General features: G+C 45.6%; 1 long non-coding RNA gene and 1 pseudogene across 1 annotated transcript; both read left to right on the forward strand.

Annotated features, from left to right (window-relative positions):
* Positions 1–17,825, forward strand: part of LOC115529300 (NACHT, LRR and PYD domains-containing protein 3-like) — a 32,640-nt pseudogene extending 14,815 nt beyond the window's left edge.
* Positions 13,990–16,207, forward strand: LOC115529190 (uncharacterized). The gene is made up of 5 exons (XR_003973480.1): positions 13,990–14,004; positions 14,307–14,456; positions 14,931–15,002; positions 15,660–15,698; positions 16,161–16,207. It is a non-coding gene; the product is annotated as an uncharacterized LOC115529190 (long non-coding RNA).
* Positions 17,826–26,697: the final 8,872 nt, after the last annotated feature.

Here is a 26,697-nt window from a genome sequence, read left to right on the forward strand (position 1 = left end):
CGTGTCATTGTGCATCCAGGTGTTGGTGTTGTCATTCTTTCTTTGTAATGTGGTGTCTGTGGGTGATGGGTTTGATGAAGTGGGATAATTTGTGGACCTGTCGTGACATCCCCCTGGGGAGTTCCCGGAGGACACCGCTCTGTCCGCTGTGTCCCTGTGGTGCAGGGCCTGGAGTATTTTAAAATATACTTTGTCTTTTCCACGGGTTGGGCCATCTGGTGCAATGTACCGGGTGTGTGTTGGTGGTGGTGGGAGGAGTGGACGGGTGGATGGTGGAGGTGGTCTTTGTGGTCTGAGTGGTTGTGTGTGTGGGTGTGTTGGTGTGGGTCTGGTGTGTTCTGTGGTTTGATATGTGTGTGTGGGTCTATTGTGGTGATGGTGGGTGTGTGGGGGTCTATACTAGAGATGCGCGGATGGGCTATTATTTCATCCGCAACCGCATCACAAAACGCTTGATCCGCCCGCCATCCATCCGCAACAATTTTTTTGACCAATTTTCAAAACCGCACCCGCCCGCCATCCGCCTGTTGTTTTTAGGTATATGCGCATCTGACGCGAGGCTAGAAAGGATAAAGTCCCTAGTATGAAAGCCTATTGGCTATGTTGTAGCCTATCCCCAGAATATTATCAGTGAAGTGACGTCTGTCTCCGATCGATGCACAGGGAGAAACTTTAAAATAGCCAAGCACATCGGCAAACCTGACCTTACCATAGGCTAGTAGGCCTACACCTTTTTATCATTGTAATAAAACGCAATTTGGTACACCATTTTAGTATGGTAATATAGCCTACTGTGTTGTTTTTTTTGCAAAATGAAAGATAGCCTTTTAAGGAAACGCCGACTCGAGCCTATTAATTCCGAAATTTCACCGCATTGAAGGCTATATAGGCTACTGTAACAAGCCCAACACTTGCCTGCTTGCCTTGCAAATCAAAGTTTTCCGACTATTTTTCTTACCTTCTTTCTTAGGTGTTGATGTTACTGAGCTAGAAGTTTAACTTGTTCTGCACATCTCGCGCTGCCAATGCCTGATGTCACTTCTGAGTCAAATCACTCCATCATCTCTTTGAAATTCCATATTCCACGAGTGGTAGGCTACAATGCTGTTTTAAAATATAACTTATACTAGGGTGACCAGATTTGAGTTTGTGAAAAAGAGGACACTTCGTCGCGGGGTGGGGGGGGGCGAAGCATCACGGCCGAGGCGAAAACATGGGTATTTTTTCTTTAGTTCGTCCGTCAACTTACATTTACGTTTAGGCATGGCTGCAGATGTAATGTGCTGTTGTAAACAGAGTGGAAGCGGCAAGGTGCTCAATGTTGCCAGATTGGAAATGGCAAAGTAACGTACCAAAGGCTCAAATTGGTCGTATTTGGAGGATAATTATCGTGGCTCTGGCAACCCTGAGATCGGTCGCCCAATGACAGACTCTCTCTAGAGTCAGCTCGCGCAAGAAGGTGGAACGTAAGGGAGATATCATTTCCAGAACTTGGAAGGCTGTAATAACCATAGACATATACAATGGTAATAACTAGTAGGTTATGTGAAAGACCCAGAAACACAAATATGCGACGAGGCAAAAACAAATATGCGACGAGATAATGTCCGAAAACCGGACATTATCATCAATTAATAAAAAAAACCCGGACGCCCCGGACGGGACGTAAAAAGTGGACATGTCCGGGGAAAAGAGGACGTTTGGTCAGCCTAACTTATACGAAACAAAATAACCCAGGCAGTTTCATCTACGAGACGTTAAAGCTTCTTCCAATACTGACAGCTGTCTCATAACTTGCAGGTTTGTGGAGACGAGACATGGGACGGATCGTCACTTAATTTAAACTTTTTTGCTTCCGTTAGTGTGTGTGTGTGTGTGTGTGTGTGTGTGTGTGTGTGTGTGTGTGTGTGTGTGTGTGTGTGTGTGTGTGTGTGTGTGTGTGATAGAGACAGAGAGACCAATTTACTGCCTGATAAGAAATGGATTATTTCAAAATGTGCTTGGAAGTAGGTAACGACATTTAACAATGTGTATATATTTTTGAATTTCGTTGGTTAAACCGCCAACCGCCCGAATTTAATTAAAATATTATTTTTTGTCACGTCACCCGCCCGATCCGCGGTTTAACCGCGGAGTCCGCGGTTGCAACCACCAACCGCGCATCTCTAGTCTATACAGAAGGCTGGGGGGTCTATAAAGGGATGTAGGTGTGGGAGGTAGCGTGCGTCTGTTGTGTGTGTGGTAGTGTGGCTGTGTGGTCTTGGTGCGATTGGTGTAGGTAGGCCTCCAGGGTGAATACACTTCAATAAAGATAGATCTATTTCAAAAGGGTGAAGCTGTGAGGGGGCTCTGACCTGCTGACGGTGACGGTGGTGGTCCCGTGGTGGGTAGCCGGAGAGGGTGGTGGTCCCGTGGTGGGTAGAGGCGACGGCAGGACGGTCCCTGGTAACTGCTGACGGTGACACAGCCAACGGGCCCATAGAAACACACTTCTATTGGAAAGGATGAAAAGTACATCAGAGTAAATAAAAGGGGGGATCTGAGGACCCCGCCCGCACACACACGCATAGAAGTATATACACATAAATATATATATATATATGTGTAAACATATGTATAGAGAGAGACACACACACACACACACACACACACACACACACACACACACACGCATGTATCCACGCATCCAGACCCGTCCATACACATCCTCTCATTAATAGTAAATCATGCACATTTATATAAAATATAGGAATAAAAGGAGCACACTGCAATCTCAGTGAATTCATGGGTGAAAAATGCAAGAACCCTAAAATTGCACACACATATACATATATATATATGTATATATATATATATATATATATATATATATATATATATAAAAAACATGGTAAAAGCATGCAAGAAGTATTAAAAACACACAGGGTAAAGATAAGTGCATAATAGATCAAAGGAATATAAAAAAAGATAAATAAGACATAGTAAAACCATTCACACATCCATACCATTCTTTCACATAAAAGAAGCCTCCAATGAATAAGAGGGTAAGGGTTAGGGTTATGGGTAGCATAGCCCTAACCCCCGTCCCCGGAGCCCAATGGACGCTGTCCTGGGTCGTCTGGAGTTGAAGGAGCGACCGTTGTTTAAGGTGACCGCATCGGGGGTCCACCTCCTCTATGCTGTCTCTCACAAAGCTGCTGGAGGCCTCAGTGCAGTGGAGCTGGTGAAGGGATAGCTCGATGGAAACAGAGAGGAGAGGAATGACGAGACGGGCCTGAGGGACTTCAGCTCTGGCTGTTCCAACGCGTCGTCGATGTCTTTGATAACGGTAACGGCTGTTTGTTCCCTAAGACCGTTGTTTATGTCTACCTAAAAACCACCGGTCTGATGCCAGGCCTGGGGGAGGGGAATCCAAGCAGGACCGCAGTGAGGTGTCTGAGGGTCGCTCCCGGGAAACTGTGGGCCTGAACCCCCGACCGTTTAAATGTGGGGGTGGGGGCGATGTTAGAATCCCCCATAATGATAAGAGGCTTCCTAATGGCCAGAGCCCACAGGGAGGCTTTCCCGTTAGGATAGGGGGGTACCAATGGTTCAGTGGGGGGGGGGGGGGTCCTGGGTTGATCTACATTTGATGGTCTAGAACAAAAGGAAGGAGGTGGAGAGGGGGAGAGGAGGGGGAGAGGCTGGGGTCAGTGGGCACCATTGGACTATGTCAGGTGAGCTAGGGATCAATACACGTTGGGTAATGGATCTGCTGGGGGCGTGGTCGAGGGCAGACATCCTGATATGGGTGAGTTACTATGAATGGGTTGGTGAGGACTGAGGTCCGCTGTGGTGGGTGGTGTTGGTGGAGGACCAGCAGTGGGTGTAGTCTAGTTGATATCTAGTGGTCTAGTGGACACTCTGAACGCATTCATCAACTCGCGTGCGACACGTTCCCTACTGATTCTAAACTGGAGTTGGAAGAAAGTGAAAGAAAAGTCTAAATGGAGCTAGTTGACGTACGGCACGGACCCGTGAAAACAAGGCGCGTACAACGCCTCAAAACGCCCCTGGGCCGACGGACGCGTTCCGCACGCAGCACACGACGGGATGAAGCAGACTCGGAGAACGCGGTAAAAGCAGCGACCTGGTCAGAAGAGACTCACGTCCAGGCCCAGCGGGAGGGCCAGCTCCGGAGTCCTGGTCCCCAAGGTGTAGTGGCTGGGTCGGCGAGGCTCCGGGCCCCCCACCGGGGGTCCATAGGGGCTGGGGTCAGGTCTTTAGCAGGGCCGGCGGCAGCCAGGGGCAAGGGGGGGCTCAGCCCACCCAAATGTGCCCCATGCCCACCCAATCAAAATGGAAGAAAATGAATGATGAAATGTTGGTGGAAGTCCAGACCCACTATCGGACGGAGCTGTTCGTTTGCTGTCCAACGAAATGTCAAATCTAATTCAGCCAATTAATTAATACTAAAGAATATACCATTACCATGCATTGCTTCTAATTGGGGGGGCCGGACAGCCTGCCTCCAAGTTACCTACCCGCTTATAGTGGATACTGGTACACACACAGACACACACACACACACACACACACACACACACACACACACACACACACACACACACACACAAACACACACACACACACAAACACAAACACACACACACAATGCATTGACCAGTGGCATCACTATGCCATTTTATTCGGGGCCAAAGCCCCGGATATTATTGGATTAGCCCTGAATATAATTTTTGGGTAAAAAAAAAATATATATAATAAGTAGCCTAGTCTAGATAGTCCTTCTGGCAAGTAAATAAACAGTTTAAAAAACATAACCTGTTTACCACCTCAAGTGAATTAACTCGTCCTATCCCCAGTCAGATCCATGTGTGTGTCTGTGTGTGTGTTTGTATGTCTGTGTGTGTGTGTGTGTGTGTGTGTGTTTGTGTATGGTCTGTCTCACTTGTATTTATTTTACTCTGAAATAACTTGAAAGCACACAGCAGTCAGGTAGCTATTTAAAGCTATAATGAACCGCGTATTTTGTTAATTTAGGTAAAGCATTATGAAGAAATTTGCATGCATAATAAACAGAGTCGGACAGTAACGGAGTACATTTACTTGAGTACAGTACTTAAGTACAATTTTGAGGGATCTGTACTCTACTCGAGTATCATTTTTTGGTAGTACTCATGACTTTACTCAAGTACATTTGAGAGGCAAATATTATACTCTTTACTCCGTTACATTTCTATCCATAACCGTGAGTACCCGTTACTCCTTCTGAAAAATAAAAAATAAAAGGAGAAAAAACAATAGGGATCCAACCTGTTGGCTTGGACCCTTAAAAAGAAAAATCACGGAAACCCTCAATTTGTTGTTTCCCTCTCAAACGTGATTCCAGCAATATCAGCAATCACCTTTGCTTTCCGCCAAAGCCAACTCCATGGTCAGAATTAGATGAGAGACGATTGTTGATTTGATTGATAAAAAAACGGAGAAACTCACACCAGGGGCGTTGCTAGGTTTCTGAAACATCCGGGGCTTAGCCCAAGAGGGAATAGGACAGGCAAATTTTGTTGTATACTTTATTGCGCATGCACATTTATTTTCATAATGCTTTACCTAAATAAAAAAAATAGGCAGGTAATTGCATTGAATAGCTACCTGACTGCTGCTTATCCCCAGACATCTAAAGTTCCATTCAAGTTATTTAAGAGTAAAATGAATACAAGTGAGACAGACCTTACATTACCTATATCAGGGGTGTCAAACTCATTTTCACAAAGGGCCACTAATCACACTAAGGGCCGACATGGAGTTTACTGACATGCCTTCTTTTTAATCCAAAAAGTAAAAATAACATATTTATGAATATATTGTATACAACCTGCGTAGAGGGTCATAAAGGCTAGCAGGGCTGTCACTTTTTATTCGAAGTTCGAATATTCGTTCGAAGGTGGGGTGAAAAGTTTGAATTCGAAGTGTAATTCTCCATTCGAACTGCGTGTGCTGCCGTCTCATAAGAACTTCAGACCATTTTAAGTAGTCTGCTTTCGATCCAGCAGAGGGCGCGCTAAAATTGTATATCAGTTTGACCTGTTGCCGACCCTCTTGGCCTGGCTATCTGTATCGAATAGGGATGTCCGATATTGGCTTTTTTGCCGATATCCGATATGCGATATTGTCCAACTCTAAATTTTCGATTCCGATATCAGCCGATACCGATGTCGATATTTGGGTTATTTTTCCTCAAACCTAATTTAGGTAACATTACATATCTCCTGTTGTGGAATTAACACAACATGCTTAATGTTATTGTGATGCCCCACTGGATGCATTCTTGAATGCAACAAGGCTTTCCAAATGTTAACATTGTCTGTGCAAAATAAGAAAAATACTTCAACTTAATTTAAGGGAAAAGTGCCATGTTTATTTTTATTTTTTTAATGGTCTCAGACAACAGTTTGGATTACACTCTCCCTGAGATAATCTTGACAATGCCCACAACAAATAGGGCAAACTTGACTTCACAAATGATAAAGCATTGTACCTGAACAACTATATGCAACATAGCAGTATGTTTCTTTAACTAAAACTCAATAACCTTAATTGAATAAATGCACAAATATGAGTCAATTACAATGTGCACTGTACTGCACAATTTTGAAAACATTTATTTGAGCTATAAAAAAATAAAAAAATAAAATAAAATCGGTTTTAAGGCAAAGAAAATCCGATACCGATATTGACAGATATTACATTTTTATGCTAATATCGGGCCGATAATATCGGTGGGCCGATAATATCGGACACCTCTAGTATCGAATGTTGAATCAACATTCGATACAGATAGGCCAAGAGGGCTTTGAAACAAAACGTAACTGAAGAGAACGCGAACCGAGATACAGCTATTAAAAAATTGCTATTAAAAATGGAGAATTGCGAGGAGTACAATGCTGAGCGGACCATACCGACACCATCACATTTAAAAAGCAGCGTATGGAAGCATTTTGGCTTTTACACCGTGGGTGGAAAAGTCACAAACAAAGACAAGGCCGTTTGTCGTCTTTGTAAAAGAGAGCTGTCCTACTTATCGACAACATCAAATTTGCGCACATATCTGCTAGCTTACCACCGAAATGTAGCAGCAGAGGAACAACTGCCGAGCGGAGCAGCACAGAGTGTACAGCCGCGCAAATTATTGTTAATGTGTAAAAGACAGCCGCACTTGTGTGTCGGAGATTCCTCTTGTTGTGTTTACAAATGTGTTATCAAAGATGTGTTTTTATCCTGTGCTGTTATGAATTCAGTAGGAATACGTGATTTCCACAAGAAATAAAAAGAGCAACATAAAAAATCAAGACTGTTGTCGTGTTCTATGGGGGGGGGGGGGGGGGGGGAATTCGTACATTCGAAATTCGTTCGAATTTCATTTTTGGAAAAAATGACAGCCCTATAGGCTAGGTTTCATTTCAACATTTTAGGGGACAAATTATAGGTGGGGGGTATGGGGGTGCTCCCCTAGAAACTTTTAAGCGTCAAACACTTAATTTCCTGCATTCTGGTGGATTTTTATTCATCTATCTGTGCCTGCAGATAGTCTGCATCATTTTATAGTGGAAATATTTTTTTTTCTGTGAAGGAAAAGACAACATTCAGGTTCCTAAAGAAACAACTATTATGGAGTATAATGCAGTAAGGCTCTCAGGCATCCTGGATTTTTCAAAACTTTCTGCAAATTGAAAACACATCACATGTTTTGGGTATTTCTTTTTTAGGAATCATGACTCAGCACCAGTGTTAACTATTTATGACACTTAACATTGGTGATGAAATGACAGCCACCATTGGAATTGAAAAGGGTGGGCAGCTAGCTAGTTAGCTAAATTGTAACTTAAGGTCAAAGTTGGAAACAAATCATGTTAGCATTCATCCTTCGACATGTGACACAATCAGTCATCAATATTGGCATGCTATTTAGCCTCATAGATTGGCCTATTTACAGCCCACAGAAAACTGACATATTTTCTTCAATGCAAGTTCATCAATTCATGGCTTAAAATCTTGAGCAGTAGAACAGAAATTCCTAGCAGTTAGCTACGCAAGAGTCCTAACAAATGGGAGCATGTGCGACGTGCGGATATGGCACAGGCTCTGCATGCAGCAAAAAAATAAATAAATAAATAAATAAATAATAATATTTTTTTTCTTTCTTTTTTTAACAAAAAAGATTCGGGGCTAATCAAATTAGATCCGGGGCTTTAGCCCCGAATAAAACAGCCTAGCGACGCCACTGACTCACACATACATAGAATTGTTAGCTGAATTTTCTTTTCTGATATTGCATATTTATGTAAGCTGAGCAATTGTTTTTATGTTCTTGAGTATACTGTTATACTGTATACTATTGTGCTATTGCCATGGTAAAAAGATGAAAATTACTTGATTTTACTTTCAATTCCTTTTACACTCTCCAAGGTGTTAACATTTTTCATAACTCCATTTAGGACGTTTCTATACATAAATGTAAGCACTGTGGCAGTAGTAATGCAATATTTAGAAAACATACTCTTGTACTCTTCATACTCAAGTACTTTTAAAAACAAGTACTTCAGTACTTTTACTCAAGTAGGCATCTGACTGTAGTACTTTTACTTGTACTTGAGTAAAATTTAGCAAGGGGTATCTGTACTTTTACTCAAGTAAGGAAGCTGTGTACTCTGTCCGCCTCTGATAATAAAGCATACGAATATATTTTTGAACCTTTACTCTGAAGGAGTGTCTTCTTGAACCTTTACTCTGAAGAAGCGTCTTCCTGCCCTCAGAGGGTTCAGCGTTACGGTTGAGAGTCAGGGTTTAGAGTCAGGGACAGAGCTGGTCAGGGAGGAGTGCTTTAACACAAACCTCTTCACCTGCCTTCTGAATGGTTGGGACATTTTGCAATGATTCATTTGGGAAAATGGTTTCCTCTGCTTTCCTTTGCAAATGTATGCATTAATCTTCTGTCAGGTGTTTTTGTTTATACTGTCTATTCAAATCCTACATTGACTTCTGCATGTTTGGTGCGGTTCATTAATTGTCCTTTTAACTTGGTTAATGTCAAGCTAAACTCCTGCAATACATTTAATATACATGATGATATTATTCGGCAATGTTCACATTATCCATTTTCTAAAAATATAAAACATCCATGTTACTTTTAAATTCAAGCCTATTCATGCATTTAACAATGTACATTGTTAAGTACATGAATCATATTAGCCCCGAATATAATTTTTGGGTAAAATAAATAAAATTACAAATATTTAAAAGTAGCCTAGTCTAGATAGTCTATCTGGCAAGAGAATAAACAGTTTAAAAACATAACCTGTTTACCACCTTAATTGAATTAACCTATCCTATCCCCAGTCAGATCCATGTGTGTGTAAGGTCTGTCTCACTTGTATTCATTTTACTCTGAAATAACTTGAATGGAACTTTAGATGTTGGGGATGAGCAGCACAGCAGTCAGGCAGCTATGGAAAGCTATAATAAACTGTATTTTGTTTATTTAGGTAAAGCATTATGAAACAATTTGCATGCAAAATAAAGCATACAAATAATTTTGGCAGTTTCATTTTCAGTCTAGGCTAAGCTAAGCCCCGGATGTTTATGAAACTGAGAAACACCCCTATTTTTTTTACCGTAAAGAAAATAGGCCTATTTAAGTCACTATTTGAGGCATCAAATGAAATTGGCCAATCGAACAATTACGTCACAATCATTTATTTCATATATATATACACACACTATATATTGTGGCAGACGCCAGGGAGGTGTTATAGGTGGTGCTGGGGGTTAAGAGGGCTAGCAAACAGACAACTGGGGAGTTGAAGTTGGAGTTGGAAGAGGAGCTGGAGCTAGGGAAGCTAGGGCTAGGAAAGGACAGGCAGGATCTGTGTGATCGCCTGGAAGCACAGAACGGAAAGAGAGAGAGAGAGAGAGAGAGAGAGAGAGAGAGAGAGAGAGAGAGAGAGAGAGAGGTGGAAAGTGTTGGACTGGATCATATAAGAGGTGGATGACCCTTTTCCCACCCTGGTTTCATTTACAAGGTAAATTAACCATTCTGTGCTTGGAACTGCTCTGGGAGTTGTGTCATTTGTCTACTCAACTTGGTAGCGTGGAAACCCCACACCCACTGGCCCGCTACAATATCTATATAGTCTGTATAGTATATAGCTCGGGACAACCAACATCCAGTTTGCCCATCAGTGTGTGGAGGGAGGATATGACCACACACACAACAGTGGAGTCTCCATCACCTCTTCATCAGTGTGTGGAGGGAGGATACAGTACCGGTTCTTTCAATACGCACACTACGCACGTTGCGTAGGGCCCCGCAAATTTATTATTTATAATAAAGGCCCAGTAAAAAAATAAAAAAAAAAAACCTGACAACGTAACTGTCCGTCGCGGACGTCAGATAGCTACCCATGCGCATCATTGCATCATCAGTGTAGAAAGATGAAGCGGAGCTATCCCTTGGGGAAAAAAAGAAAAAATCGCTCCATACCCCCCCCCCCCCCCCCCTCGTCAACAATCGCTCCATACCCCCCCCCCCCCCCCCCCCCCCCCCGTCAACAATCGCTCCATGTGTGTCTGTGTCTGTGTCTGTGTCTGTCTGTGTGTGTGTGATTGGCCTTGTACTAACGTATTTAAATGGCATTCAAATAGGTGGCAAGAATATATATCTCAAACATTACAGGTACATCAAATGTAGATCAGTGAGGTACTCAGGGATTAAAATCAACTTGTGAATTTATTCATTCAACTGATTTAAAAAATACATAATTTGCTACATGTGTAAGATGAGCCATGCATAATCAAATAAAACAAATCCCTATACCACACACATGGGTTAACATAAAGAGGTGACTTGCATGAGCATAATGACCATCACTTCTACTGAGACAATCACCATGTCTTCAAACAATTGACCACAATAGCACTGTCTGTGATCGTGAAACCCATTCATACACCAGGCAGTGTTTGACTCTAACTATAGCATCAACTAGTTAACTTTAACCGGCTATAAGTCAAGTCAGAGCTCTGGTCCAGACAGTGGTTTGTTACCAGTAGAGCTCTGGTCCAGACAGTGGTCTGTTACCAGTAGAGCTCTGGTCCAGACAGTGGTTTGTTACCAGTAGAGCTCTGGTCCAGACACTGGTTTGTTACCAGTAGAGCTCTGGTCCAGACAGTGGTTTGTTACCAGTAGAGCTCTGGTCCAGACAGTGGTTTGTTACCAGTAGAGCTCTGGTCTGGACAGTGGTTTGTTACCAATAGAGCTCAGGTCCAGACAGTGGTCTGTTACCAGTGGAGCTCTGGTCCAGACAATGGTTTGTTACCAGTAGAGCTCTGGTCCAGACAATGGTCTGTTACCAGTATAGCTCTGGTCCAGACAGTGGTTTGTGACCAGTAGAGCTCTGGTCCAGACAGTGGTTTGTTACCAGTAGAGCTCTGGTCCGACAGTGGTCTGTTACCAGTAGAGCTCTGGTCCAGACAGTGGTTTGTGACCAATAGAGCTCCGGTCCAGACAGTGGTTTGTTACCAGTAGAGCTCTGGTCCAGACAGTGGTTTGTTACCAGTAGAGCTCTGGTCCAGACAGTAGTCTGTTGCCAGTAGAGCTCCGGTCCAGACAGTGGTTTGTTACCAGTAGAGCTCCGGTCCAGACAGTGGTTTGTTACCAGTAGAGCTCCGGTCCAGACAGTGGTCTGTTACCAGTAGAGCTCTGGTCCAGACAGTGGTTTGTGACCAGTAGAGCTCCGGTCCAGACAGTGGTTTGTTACCAGTAGAGCTCTGGTCCAGACAGTGGTTTGTTACCAGTAGAGCTCTGGTCCAGGTGAGTTAATGAATAACTGGTCTGTTGTTGGACCAGGAAGCGGTTGCCGCGCACGTGAACACGCACAGATTTTTGCCCTACCGCTCATCTTTTCCTGCGCTGAAACTTTCGGCGCCAGCCGCCCGGCAGCGGCAGCAATAGCAGCTGCTTTAAGAACGCCTGTGTTAAGGGGAGGCGGGGGTGCAGGCAGGTAGGTAGGACCCAAACGCAGACGGTATTGAGGGTAAACGGCACTTTATTCAGGCCTAAAGGCTAAGGCACAGGTATCGGGGAACTCGGGAGACAACAGGGAACTCGAAAGGGAACAAGGAACTCGGAACACGCAGGACTACAACCAACACTAACCACAGCAAACCACACACAAACCACAATGACAGCACACCGAACAAAGGAAAGACGAGGGCTTAAATAACAAACACAACGAGGAACAGCTGAGACACATTAGGGGAGGGAACAGTAATCAACACAGGAGGGAAAAACACAGGGAGACACCCACACCCTGACAGTACCCCCCCCTTAAGGGTCGACTCCCAGGCGACCCACGACAAACAAAAAACAAAGAAAGTCAAACCCAAAACGGGTGGGTGGAGGGGCGCCAGGAGGGGGGAATCAAAAAAAAATGGACTGCGGCAGAGCCGAGGGACGTCAGGCGGGCGTCCAGAAAACTACCCCAGGGCATGGCAGGGAGCCTCAGGCGGACGGCAAGCAGAGGCAGAGTGAAGGCGGAACCCTTCAGGAGGCCGGCGGCAAGGACGATGAGGGCTCAGTCCCTCAGGAGACCTGCAGTGGCACAGAACCCCCTCAGAAGACCGGCAGCGGTGAAGGCGGAACCCTTCAGGAGGCCGGCGAAGGCGAGGTAGAGGGCGGGTCCCCTTAAGAGGAAGGCCAGGTAGAGGGCGGGTCCCCTCAGGAGGCAGGCCAGGTAGAGGGCGGGTCCCCTCAGGAGGCAGGCCAGGTAGAGGGCGGGTCTCCTCAGGAGGACAGGGTAGAGGGCGGGTCCCCTCTTGTAGAAGGCCAGGCAGAGGGCGGGTCCCCTCAGGAGGCAGGCCAGGTAGAGGGCGGGTCCCCTCAGGAGGCAGGCCAGGTAGAGGGCGGGTCCCCTCTGGTGGACAGGGTAGAGGGCGGGTCCCCTCTTGTAGAAGGCCAGGCAGAGGGCGGGTCCCCTCTGGTAGAAGCGGAGGCCGGTCCCCCTCTGGAAGGAGCAGGGGGCGGGCCCCCTCAGGCAGGAGCGGAGGGCGGACCACCTCAAGCAGGCGAAGAGGCCGGTCCCCCTCTGGAAGGCGAGGAGCGGGCTCAGGAACCGGACAGGGCTCGGGGACCGGAGTCAGTGCGGGAGCTGGAGTGCCAGGAGGAACCGGGTGGTACCCCAAACTCTCCCAGCGATCTATTGCCTTCATAATAAATAAATCCTCCCACTCACGGCTAACTTGATCGTCCGCTGGGTCCATTGTCTTATTTATTTTGGCTATCAAATCCTCCAACTTACGGTCAAATTGCGCGTCCGCTGGGTCCCATCGTGACGGTGCTGTCATTCTGTTAAGGGGAGGCGGGGGTGCAGGCAGGTAGGTAGGACCCAAACGCAGACAGTATTGAGGGTAAACGGCACTTTATTCAGGCCTAAAGGCTAAGGCACAGGTATCGGGGAACTCGGGAGACAACTCGGAACTCGGGAGACAACAGGGAACTCGAAAGGGAACAATGAACACGGAACACGCAGGACTACAACCAACACTAACCACAGCAAACCACACACAAACCACAATGACAGCACACCGAACAAAGGAAAGACGAGGGCTTAAATAACAAACACAACGAGGAACAGCTGAGACACATTAGGGGAGGGAACAGTAATCAACACAGGAGGGAAAAACACAGGGAGACACCCACACCCTGACAGCCTGGCCCTTCCCACCGCCGCGTGAACCCTCCGGCAGCGAGGCGGTTATCAGGGCCGCTGCCGCGCGGCGGTGTGCTAGCAGCTTTAGCGGGCAACTACAGTGGGAAGCTAACTGCTGTGAAGTAGATGAATTAATAAATGATGTCAATTCGAGTCCAGCACGACAGGCACTGAACAACTTAATTTTTTTTGCTGCAAAGACATTACATGAACGTTATTTTAATGGTTGCTGCTGTGACAGGTAAAGTAATTAAGAATCAAACCCCAGAATATTGTATTCTTCAAGCAAAACCAATGAGAATATTTTCTCAAGGCACAAATCAGTTACATTTAAGCAAGGCATTTATGCAGACAAATAAAGCCTAAATAAATATAGCCTTGTATAAATAAGCAAAGCCTTGTATGAAGTCTAAAGTGCATGCAAGACAAATAATCTTCTGACATTCAGCTTGTCTGTGTGGTGTGTGTGTTTGTGTTTGTGTTGACCAATCATTGCAAGCCAATGATTGGTCAGAGTTAAAACATGTGACACCGTTTTTCCAGCTAATATAGCAGGGCTGAAGGCTGAGAGCAGAAGCCCTTGAAGCTGTCAGAGAGGAGCCATGGACAATGTCTCTGAATCGGACCCTGGACTCACTATGGAACCTGAGGGCAAGTCTTTGGACCAGAGGAAGACCAGCCACAGAAGATTTGGTAGGTGACCTTTTTAGAGCATTTAAAATAAATAAACCACTCAAATAAATATTTGTATGTATTATGTTTATGTGTTACTGTATAACTGTGTGTATGAATGTATTACTGTTTAACTGTATGCGTGGTCATGTCAATAATCAGGGAATAATAACAAGCATGCTGGAGACCAGTTGTTCTGCTTAAGTGTGTTCATAATTCAACACGAGAGCTACAGTACTTCTGATGTTTCTTCTAGATGGGGAAGGATTCTGCAGACCGTAGGAAGAGTGTCTGGACTGTGAATGACAGTAATGCAGTATGAATATATCCCTGTGTACATAACTGTGTGTGTGTGTGTGTGTGTGTGTGTGTGTGTGTGTGTGTGTGTGTGTGTGTGTGTGTGTGTGTGTGTGTGTGTGTGTGTGTGTGTTTGTGTGTGTGTGTGTGTGTGTGTGTGTGTGTGTGTGTGTGTGTGTGTGTCCTATTCCTGAACAGCCCTAAAGTCCTGCAACATTGTCTTGCTGATATTCGGACTGCTGAGTATTCTCTTAATCTCCCTGCAGTTCAGTGAGTCTAAATCATATCATCCTGATTAAAATAAAAATAACAATGGAAGTAAAAATTATATTATTATTATTATTGATATTATTATTGTTAATCATAACAATAATAATAACAATAATAACAACAATAATAATAATAATAAAAACCATAATAATTCATTCTTATAGTAAAATTATAATGCCATCCAGTCCCTTCCGGCTACCATTGTTTGTTGTACGTCCTGAGACTTAATGTACACACTGTTATACGCACTTAATCTACATTGCATATATTCATAGTACTTAATTGTGAAGCATCTGTAGTAGCTGCAATCACTGCTATACACAGGGAATGGGGTAGCCTGGCAATTGTTAGAACTTGCACTTGGTGCTATGAACATCTTTACTGAACCGACAGTGATATATTGTTTCCCTTCTTATGACAAATGTACTTATTGTAAGTCCCTTTGATAAAAGCGTCTGCTAAATGCCCTAAATGTAAATGTAAATAATCATAATAATTGTAATTGTTATAAGAATTTGTATTAATATTAATTAGTATTAATACTAATTAATATTAAACTCATTAGGGCTTTCTATAAAACCCTAATGAGGGTTTTATAGAAGTTATGAGAGTTATTAAATTAATTAGAGTTAATTCATTCAATTCATTTCTTTTCAGGCTTACAGAAAAAAGAAAATGGTTGGACCTTTTGAACAGGTTATAATCACCTTAAAAGATATGCAATACAAAACTTGTAAGAGATAATTAGGATGCATACAAGAAATAGCTGATAGTCAGAAGTTACATTTAATTAACCACAAATCCATTGCATATTTTAAACAGTTTAAAATATGAACTCTTACTCTGTCTGCACATCTCTAGTGTTTACGTAGCATATTTTTCTGCGATTGCTTTCGTTGGGTTCAATTGGAGCTGGTTAAAGGTTTTGCTTTCTTCTCTGCAAGCTCTGCCCCTGACTCGTTAATCTCCCTGGGAAATCTTTGTAGACACTGCTGTGTTATTCAATCATGTTTGAAATGGCAGGCGAGAATACTCGGTGTGAAACTCCTGGGTCGCCCTCTAGTGGACAGGTGTTAGGAGAGAGTGAAGGGAGTGCCTGACGCTGCATCTCTAGATCCGTGTTGTAGACGTTCACTCCTCTCCTCCTGGTTTCTTCAGGTTCAGTGATGCACACGGAGGAGGAGGAGGCCCCCAGCATCACAGAGTTCCACTCCTCTACCCACGTGTTGCCCGTGGGCCAAACGGCCCGCTACACCTGCCACGCCGGCGGCACGCCAGAGCCCACAGTAGAGTGGCTCCACAACGGCAGGCCCCTGGAGAGGAACAGCACAGACGACCAATCAGAGGCCTGGGTGGAGAGGGGCTTCCTCTTCGTCAGAGGTGGGAGGTACGGCGTGAACACGGTCTGCTGCATGGCGAGCAACAGCGCTGGCACGGCCAATCACAGCGCTGAGCTGCTTGTCTTTGGTAAGTCCTGGATCCAAGGAGAGATGTTTGTTGTTGATGTAGCAATAGTGTAACTATCATCACATGACCCCCCCCCCCCCCCCCCCCCCCCCCCCCCATGTCATGTTCAGGAGAACAGTACTAGTGATGAATGAGTGTATTCATAACACTGTTGTTGATGTTTTCATAACATTGTTGTTGATGTTTTCATAATATTGTTGTTGATGTGTTCATAACGTTATTGTTGAGGTGTGTGTATCTATGTATGTGTACATATGTATATGTATGTATGTGTTCATATCTATGTATATGTACACAGAGCGCAGGAGAACAGTACTAGTGATGATGACGATGAAGAGGATGAAGAATGGTTCAGCAGCTCATCATGTCTGGTTCTCCCTCAGATGCCTGTGACCTCACACTGGACCCCAACACGGCCTTCAGACGACTCTCTCTGTCTGAGGACAACAGGAAGGTGACGCGGGTTAGAGAGGACCAGTTGTATCCGGATCACCCAGACAGATTTGACTCCCGGCCCCAGGTGTTGGGTAGAGAGGCTCTGACTGGCCGCTGTTACTGGGAGGTAGAGAGGGAAGGAGTGGTTGTTATAGGAGTGACATACAGAGGAATCACAAGGAGAGGACTGGCTGATGACAGTGAGCTTGGAGAGAACAACAAGTCCTGGAGTCTTTATTGTTCTGATGATAGTTACTATGCCTGGTACAACGGTACAGAGACAGCCCTCCCTCTCCCCGCCGCTGGCTCCACCAAAGTAGGAGTGTATCTGGACCGGCCTGCTGGCTCTCTGTCCTTCTACAGAGTGTCCCCAGGTGGAGGAGGGTCCTCAGACACACTGACACACCTCCACACCTTCTGGTCCTCCTTCACCCAGGAGGACCTCCTCCCGGGGCTCGGGGTCTGGGGGTGGAGGCGGACCCCAGGGGGAGCCCTAGTGGGGGCCACAGTGTCTCTGTGTCGGTTGTAGAAAGAGAGCGTGGGAGCAGGATCCTCCCAGTTCTGGGGGGCCGTTCTCCCTCAGTTGGGTCCTCAGCGTCTCTGTCGGTTGGGCCCCCTCCGACTCCGCCCCTCAGTTGTAGAAAAAATGGGGGGGACTCAAAAAAGAAAAGTGCCGCCCCTCCGACGCACACACACACACACACACACACACACACACACACACACACACACACACACACACACACACACACACACACACACACACACACACTGAGAGGACTGATGACTCAGTGTCTCTGTGGCAGTAATGGTCCTGGTGGATACAGTAATAAGTCTTAAGGGCTCATATATCAAAATTTTTGTCATAATCCTGATTTGCGACCTGATTTAAAGCAGATGTTATGTTTTATTCATAATAACCAAGAGGTCTATGGGATAATGTTGCATGTTGTAAATTACTTTAAACTGAATCTTGATTTTTTGTGTTCTGTTGGGAACCAAGCGGTCACAGAACATGTTCAGTTATGAAAGATACGTGCTCACCTGTTGATGATTTGTAAAGTCTGCTGCTTCTATTGTTTTAGTCCTCGTGTTTATTGTGTACATGTAAGGGACTATTTTTCTGTCTTTTTTGTTAATGAAGCATAATTGTAATAAACGACTCAGTGGATCCAACTGAATGTTCTCGTGTGTTCAGCTGATGAATTCTTGTTTTATTATTGAATAATGCTTCCATAAGTGCCTTAAGAATAATAATATATTAATCAGAAATTATAAATAAAACAATAAATGTTATTCCGATTTTATTCTGGGACCTCCTCCCTGGGTTTTGGTTGGGGGGGGGGGCCTCAGTGTCTCTTTGTCAGTTGTAGAAAGAAACCACAGACAGACGGCCGGACACTCTCTCTCTGTCTCTCTCTCTCTCCTCGTCTCCCCCTCCCTCCTCGTCTCCCTCTCCTCCCCGTCTCCCCCTCCCTCCCCCCGTCTCACTCTCCTCCCTCCCCCCCGTCTCCCTCTCCCCCCCGTCTCCCTCTCTCCCCCCCCCCCCGTCTCCCTCTCTCCCTCCAGTTTTAGATTACCAGGCGTAAAGAGAAAGAGACCCAACACCAACCCAACCCCACTGAATGAACACATAATGAAAGGTTCCTTCAAGGTAGGTTTGTACAACCTAATTCATCCTTTCACCGCAGTGACTGAATGACTTCACAGAACTGTGCGTGTGTGTGTGTGTGTGTGTGTGTGTGTGTGTGTGCGTGTGCGTGCGCGTGTGTGTGTGTTTGTGTGGGTGTTAAATAACAAAAATGAACGATGCTAATGTTTAAAATAGTTAACCGTCTTCCAGGGGCGCAGGCTTAAACCAGTAGAAACAGAGTGAAGCGTTTGAGTCTGCAGCCGTCAGAGCGGCCATGTTGAGTCAAACAGCGCTATGTTAGACGCTGGGGGGGCCATGACGGGGGTTACATCTTGACACGCTAAGACTGTGTGTGTGTGTGTGTGTGTGTTTGTGTGTGTGTGTTCGGTGTGTGTGTGTGTGTGTCTAGCCTCGTAGATGGGTGGGGGGGGGTCTCCCTCTTCTCAGGGGGGGTGTGGAGGACCTCCAACCATGTATATATAACATATTGAGAAGTTCAAGAGGATGATTGAAGACACACTGAATATAGTAGTATAAGAGAGAGAGAGAGAGAGAGAGAGAGAGAGAGAGAGAGAGAGAGAGGGGGAGAGAGAGAGAGAGAGAGAGAGAGAGAGAGAGAGAGAGAGAGAGAGAGAGAGAGAGAGACAGAGAGAGAGAGGGGGAGAGAGAGAGAGAGAGAGAGAGAGAGAGAGAGAGAGAGAGAGAGAGAGAGAGAGAGAGAGAGAGAGTGAGAGAGAGAGAGAGAGAGAGAGAGAGAGAGAGAGAGAGAGGGAGAGAGAGAGAGAGAGAGAGAGAGGGAGGGAGACAGAGAGAGAGAGAGAGAGAGAGAGAGAGAGAGAGAGAGAGAGAGAGAGAGAGGGAGAGAGAGAGAGAGAGAGAGAGAGAGAGAGAGAGAGAGAGAGAGAGAGAGAGAGAGAGAGAGAGAGAGACAGAGAGAGAGAGAGAGAGAGAGAGAGAGAGAGAGAGAGAGAGAGAGAGAGAGTGTGTGTGTGTGTGTCCCTGTCTCCACTAGAGTGCGACAGGGGCACAAATCTAGATCCCTGGTGCAACATGGTGACCAAACAAGAATAGAATGCCAGTCAAGAGCAAAATAAAAAGGGTTAAAAACAATCAGATGAGTAAAAGCAGAAGAGAACAGTGGATCTGGTGATAAAAACAGGTTGAACCAGGGGGGGTAGAAGTGGGCTCCCCCCACAGCAATGGGGGGTGGTGAGTGGAGAGTCCTTAGTATGGATTGGTGAGTCTCTGACTCCGTTTGTGTCCCCCAGGTGGTGATAGTCCGGGGGCCCTTTTCCTGAGACCTGCTGGGGCTCAGTGGGGGCCCGTGATTGGCTTCTCCAACCAACAGGGAAGAGTTCTTCTGTGGCTCTGCTGTGTTCTGGAGGTCTCCTGGGAGCTGGTTCACATGCCCTACTTAAAACTCCCCAGGTAAGAGCTTACCGAAGGAAACTAAAAGGAATAAAAAGATAAAAACATTAAACAACTCGGCCTGGCGAAGGTATTTTTTACTTACTTAAAAAAGTAACCCTATAATAAAATGAATAAAAGTAATAATAACCCTAATGGCGTAAAAGGATTGCCCTTTGAAAAACTAGGGATGATCAAATAAATAAAAAAGGTATAAAGAGAGGTACCTGACGTTTGGTTGTACAACAACTTCTTCAGAGGCTAGGTAAGGTAACACTCGCAGGTAAGGGTGAGGGTGAGGGTGAGGGTGAGGGTTAGGGTGAGGGTGAGGTTGAGGGTTAAGGTGAGGGTTAGGGTTAGGTTAGGGATATAGGATCAGTCCATTGACCCCATCTGGTGGTGCAACGGAAAATAGGCACGGGCATAAGCAACTAAAGATCAACCTGTAACTTTTGCAACCTTAAAACAAAAAAAACTATGATCAAAAGAAATACATTTTTTTGCGATTAGTAGTGATTAGTGATTGGTGACTCTGCTTGCTGTTTCCAGGAGCAGGTTCTGCTAGTCGGGAGAGTGGTGGAGAAACCAAAGGTACAGGCGCCCCCTGGTGGACGACGGGGGGGCTGGCGCTGTCCCAGTGAGAGGCCATTAGGCCTAGTGACTAAATGGGGGGGGGGGCGTGGTTGAGTGCGGACATTCCTGATATGGGTGAGTTACTAGTAATTGCTGTTGTATCGATGGGTTGGTGAGGACTGAGGTCCGCTGTGGTGGGTGGTGTTGGTGGAGGACCAGCAGTGGGTGTAGTCTAGGTGCTGGGAGGCGTTGGGTGGTGTTGGACCAGCAGTGGGTGTAGTCTAGGTGCTGGGAGGCGTCGGGTGGTGTTGGACCAGCAGTGGGTGTAGTCTAGGGGCTGGGAGGCATTGGGTGGTGTTGGTGTTGGACCAGCAGTGGGTGTAGTCTATGTGCTGGGAGGCGTTGGGTGGTGTTGGACCAGCAGTGGGTGTAGTCTAGGTGCTGGGAGGCGTTGGGGTGGGGGGGGGTCCCTCTAGTTGTGAGGGTGGTTGAAGGCCAGGTGTGATAGTAGAGGGGGGAGGAAAACCTGGGGTTAGGTTAAGGGACAGAGGTGGGAGGGCCAGGAGAGAGGGGATAACGGGAGTGTAGTGGGTAACAGGGAGTGTAGTGTGGTGATGGAGGATGAAGTCAGTGGCCTGCCGTAGCCTGGTGGGCCCGCCTGAGGGCTCTGTCATAAGCCTCATTGTTGAAAGGCCCTAAACCAGTGCTGAGATCCAGTAGGATCCCAGCATAGTGTTCTTTAGAGCAGTCAGGTTCTGCTTCATCCACTTTGTGGTGTTATCTTTTATTTTATTTAGGACCGTGTCGTTTGGAGCAGCTGGCTTGATGAATGAAGTCAGGTGAGCTACCTTTTGAGCCATCCCTGTTGGAGGGGAGCCTCTTGTGGTTGCTTCTTCAAGAATCTCTCTGTGATGAATAGCTTCTAATAATTTGAGGCAAACTTTTATTGAACTCAGATCTAAATTGCTTGTTGTGTTTCTTTCTACAGGGTTAACAGCTAGTAGAGGAGGCCTACGTGGTGTGGCGTGGCCTGAAGCCAACACTCTGAAGCCATTATGGTAAGAGTTATCCATGGTTTGATGGGAGTGCATTCATTAAAGAATAGAGAAAGGGCCACACTTGAATAATTCAAAAGAGATGCGGGAGGGGGGGTAAGATAGAGGGAGGGGGGTTTTAGGAGGTAAAAGTAAGATGACAACATAAGAGAGATGCAATGCAAAAAAACTATAATTGGGTTAAGTTTAGGTAGGCTGTAGCTGTTGGAGGGTTAGGGTCAGGGTGAGGGTGAGGGTCAGGGTTAGGCTTAGGGGGAGGGTCAGAGTTAGGGTAAGGACGCTAAGGACGGTCATTGGGACCCGACACACGTCAGCTCGTCTCAAAGTCGAGTGGTGGTACTGGATGCTTTAGTGCTGACTTAATAGTCAAATTAATCAGTGTGTGTGTGTGTGTGTGTGTGTGTGTGTGTGTGTGTGTGTGTGTGTGTGTGTGTGTGTGTGTGTGTGTGTGTGTGTGTGTGTGTGTGTGTGTGTGTGTGTGTGTGTGCGTGTCTGTGTTTAATCTGTTAACACAGAGGTCTACCGAGCCTCTCTGGTGCTCTTGTGTCCGTTCGGTTGCTTCACTTATTTCCACTTCAACTGTTGTGGTCCACCTGGTAATGTCGTGGCAATTTCTGTATCAGATATTGCGTCTAAGCAGATGAGATATTTAGATGCAAAAAGCACACAATACTGTTGACAATTAGTGGTTATATATATTTGTAATAAAAGTACGAACAAAGATACATCACAACATGCATCAACAAACAACATAACAGGCATACATTACAATAATCTGAGGCCCCAGATGGGAGCTTCTCTTTGCGTGTTATTTCATACTCAAGGTACGCTGGGGAGAAGTCCACTGAGTCTTCCAATCAATGAGTTCTTATTCGCTTGGGTTTATTAGGGGGTGGTCCCCCAATACCAAAATCCTTTGTGTACCAGATGGTTATCTTTACAACTGCAGCTGTGGGGAATGCCATTGGAGGGGGTAGCGGCCGTGTCATCTAAACCCCCTGGCTTGGTTGGCACTAGCCAGGGGGTCGAGAAAACAGGCCCACACATCAAAGGATTGCATGGACGGTGATTTACATGACAAGAAACATAGGAAAGGGCAGGCAATAAAAATGCATCACTCTACCCTTGACGGTTTACCGTTTAAATGACCCGCATGGAGTAGAACGTAGGCCCTATCTTAAATTACACAGAATAGCAACAAAACTTAAATTCATATAGACCAAAACAATACAACATGTAGATTTTCCATCACAATCCCCCCTTTGATTATTTATAATCACAAAATTATGCAACCTTTAGGATTAAAATGATCACTTAATCACAACATGCATATGTTCATAATCTACTATGTCCGACCATGGCCTCCAAGTACAGATATTTATACCACCGTTCGCTTTTACAGAAGGTAGCATAAAATCACCTAACATCACAATCAAGTCATCTGTTTCCATATATTCAAAAGTCATAAAAACAGAAAAAAAAACTAAAACAAAGAAACAAGGCTACCTTTTAAAAACATTTCTGAACAAAAATATTCTTATTTGATGTGTCCTTAATGCTGCTTCCGTGATACAAACACATGAGTAGTTGGCAAGCACTTAATGTTTACTACTCTAATATATTAATTGTCAATCCAGTCAGTATTAATAACACACAGTATAACCCAACATTTAAACGGTATTCCTCTCTTTTTGAGTAATTATTTCCTTTGGTTTGCTTTGGTATACCCAAGGTTGTTGTTGTGGGCTCCCCATCCCCCCTCTTGACGCATGAACTTTCCCATGTGTCAATTTACCATTATAAGGGAAAGCCCAGGCCTGTAAGCATGGCTTGCTGTTGCGAGCGCACCAAAAACCTTCTACTTTAATTCTGAAAAAAAAAAAAAAAAAAAATTCTTTAACTTTCAACTTTTCTACTTGTCTTTGATCCTTCAAACTACTTTTCCTAATAACTTTCAAACCTTTCAGATGTAAGAAATTATCACACAATGTATACACAGTCCTAGTTACACATTAGATCTTTCTCTTGTAATATGTGTGAATGCTGTGTCTAGTGCGATACTTTACATCCGCCTGGACACTGCTCTTCTCTCCATCCGCCTGGACACGCCTCCCCCTTTCTCTCTGCTTTCTGCCTCTCATTTGCATCACGGGCTGTCCTTTGAAGTGCCTGTCCCCACGTCTCTCTCGTCTCTGAGACCCTCCTTTGTCTCAATGTTCAGGCCACTTCCTTGTGGCTACACAGGCACCATGGAGGCCACCACTCTGGTGCTGTTGGTCCTGCTGGACTGTCTCCTTGTGTCGTCCAGCAGACCGTTCCGTAGCTCTTCGGGTGGGCCTCCCATGGTCTGTAACTTCATAAAGTCTGATGTAGAGGAGTCGTGACGTGGGGTATTTGCACTGTATTGGGCCACTGGTCGGGCTGAAAGCAGGAGAAGGAGGAGCGTTGTCCAGGTCCGGATCTATTTGAACAAAACTCGATGCAGATGGGTTATCTTTCTCCCCACCCCTTTCCTTATCTTGTCTTGCCTTACGTTCTCATCTATCTCTTCTCCTTCCATAACACATACCTCTTCCAATCTCTCTCATACGTTCATTAATTCACCTTGTTGCCATTTTGGCCATTAAACATTAACAAAATATCATAATATAAAAATCGGCATTTTCAATATTAGGCAATACACTTCTGTTGTCCCCGTCACGTTGTCAGTCGGGGTTAGTCTGGGTCAGTTGGAGTCATGTCATGGTTGTGTGATATGGTTGACCATTAAAATGGTTGTGTTAGATTGTAATAATCGAGTGTCCACTGTCTACAATAGCCCGTTGTTTAAAATAACCATATCTAATATTAAATTTAGCTGATCAGCTCGCTTAAGGCTGGTGAGAACCATACAACAATAATTTGGATGTGGTGCTTGTGTGCGTTGTGTTTGTGTTATGGTGCTCATACCTCCTCCTTGGATCTGTCCTGCTCCGGCGTCCCGTCAATGCGAAATCCCCCCTTCACCTCTGCCTCTTGGGTGATTCACAGTCACTTCACGGGAAGGTGCGGTTTCCCAGCCGTCCGCTTCATCGTTTTTCTCATTTCTAATGGGACAATCTTTTAACCAATGATCCTTGGAGCCACAATACAAACAGTCCCGGTTGATTTCTCCACGGGACTTTCTCTCTTCTGGCCGGTCGGTTCCTTGGTCTTTGTCGCGACGGGTTGGCTTAGGATTCTCCAGGGCCTCCAGTTGGGCGAGCTGGAGCTTCTTGGTTATCTCTTCTTTTCTATTCTTCTCGAACTTTTCTTTCTTCATGAAGAGATTTTCTGCGTGGGTTGCGTGACTTACAATCAAATCAAGTCTGGCGGTACGCCACCCAATGCAGTGTGTCTCTATGAATTCCGATATTTTGTCGGTCAACGCATCCAGGAAGGCCGCGGTGAGATTTTCTTCGTACGGAGTCTGAACCACCCGGTCGGTTGGTACAGGCACTCCCCCGTGGATCTTGAACACCTTTTCAACGCGGTCCATCAAGTCAGCCACCGTCTCGCCTTCTATTTGTTTGATTTTTCGAATAGCGGTCCAATCTCTAACCATGGGGAACGCCCCCCTGGCCCGTTCACACAGTCCCTCTACCAGCCGGCGGTATACGGACCCTTGATCCCAATTTAACATTAAATCAGCTTCGTCCCTCCCGGGCATGTCGCCTTGGATCCGACCCCACCTTAGGGTCAGTCTGTACGTACAGAGTTGGCGAACTTCGCTGATGGAGGCCTTGTGTTGTTGGACCAACTCTTGAAGGGCTGTGGCGAAGGCTCCCCTCCCACTACAGATGGGTCTGGCAGCCATTCCGCTATGTCCTTAATGTCACTGGGTCTCCATGCACGGAAAACGTATGCTGGTCTGCCATCCTGGGGGTTCAGTACTTCGATCATGGGGAATTGTCCATCCATCACGTCCCCATGTTGAGGAGTTGGGGAGAACGCCATTCCCTGATTCCTCAAGCGGCTGGCGACGGGTTCCCGCTTGGTCGGTGTGGCCGTCGCCTGCTGTGGAGCTTTCCTCTGGCTACGAGTTGCAGGCCTATCTCCTGCCGTGCTGCAATCGGGTGCTTTCTCCTCATCTTTGAGGTCAGGGTAGAGATTGTCCGATGATGCGGCTTCAGGGGCGTTGTCATAAGGGGGAGGAGAAGGGGGATTCGCACGCGGTCCACCGGTGCAGTCCAGGTCCGGGTCTATATTTCGGGTGACATTTAGATTAAAAATCCCTACACTCTCTACGCTCTCTGTCGCTGGCGGATTTTTTTTTCTATCCTGGCCCTCTCTTTCCCACAAATAAAATGCACACCAACATAGTTTGGAACTTTTCTTTTTCATTTCGGATTCCAACAATCGTCTCTCTTACTCCTGTAATCGTTTTAAGCTAAAACTCCCCATTTCAGGAAAGCCCAGTTTGCACCAATATTTTAAACCCTCCAGAGCCGCTTCACCGTGCTTCTCCAACATCACCTTCGCAGGTCCCGTTATCTCTGTTTTTCCAGATTTGTTCCCCATATTTTAGATCCTTTTACACTAGTTATTATTTAACAAATTATCTAATATCGCCGAAACCTCCTTGTTACTACACACATATACATATATTTATTAATGAATACCTATTATTATTATTTATATATATATATAACACCAACCGCGCTTCAACGGGTTTCCCTTTACCGTCCCTGACAGACTCTAGCTGCCCTTTCTGTTACCTATATAGCTATATATATTGACGGAAGCGAAACGGAGCTACCGCATGTTCCTATAACAGAGTTTCTTTGAACGAGGCCTAAGTTCAGATATAAGTTTACGTTTACCGAAACATTTATATACCGTTTCTGTAACGGATTTTATTTTGAAGCTTTAACAGTATTGTGATCTCACCTGCTCGAATTCTTTTTTCCTTTGGATACCGTACTGAAGAACCACTAGTTTATCCCCACAGGCACCCTTTCCTCGACCTCTGGCCATAAAACAGTCTGGTTGCAGCCACCTGGAGGCGAGGTAGAGCTTTGGGACTGAGAACGAATCCTCAGACCTGTATTGGAAGCTGATATTTCGTAGAATCTTCAGGTTAGATATCCCGGACGAGCCCCCAACT

This window comes from Gadus morhua, chromosome 17 (assembly GCF_902167405.1).
Source record: "Gadus morhua chromosome 17, gadMor3.0, whole genome shotgun sequence".
NCBI lineage: Eukaryota > Metazoa > Chordata > Actinopteri > Gadiformes > Gadidae > Gadus > Gadus morhua.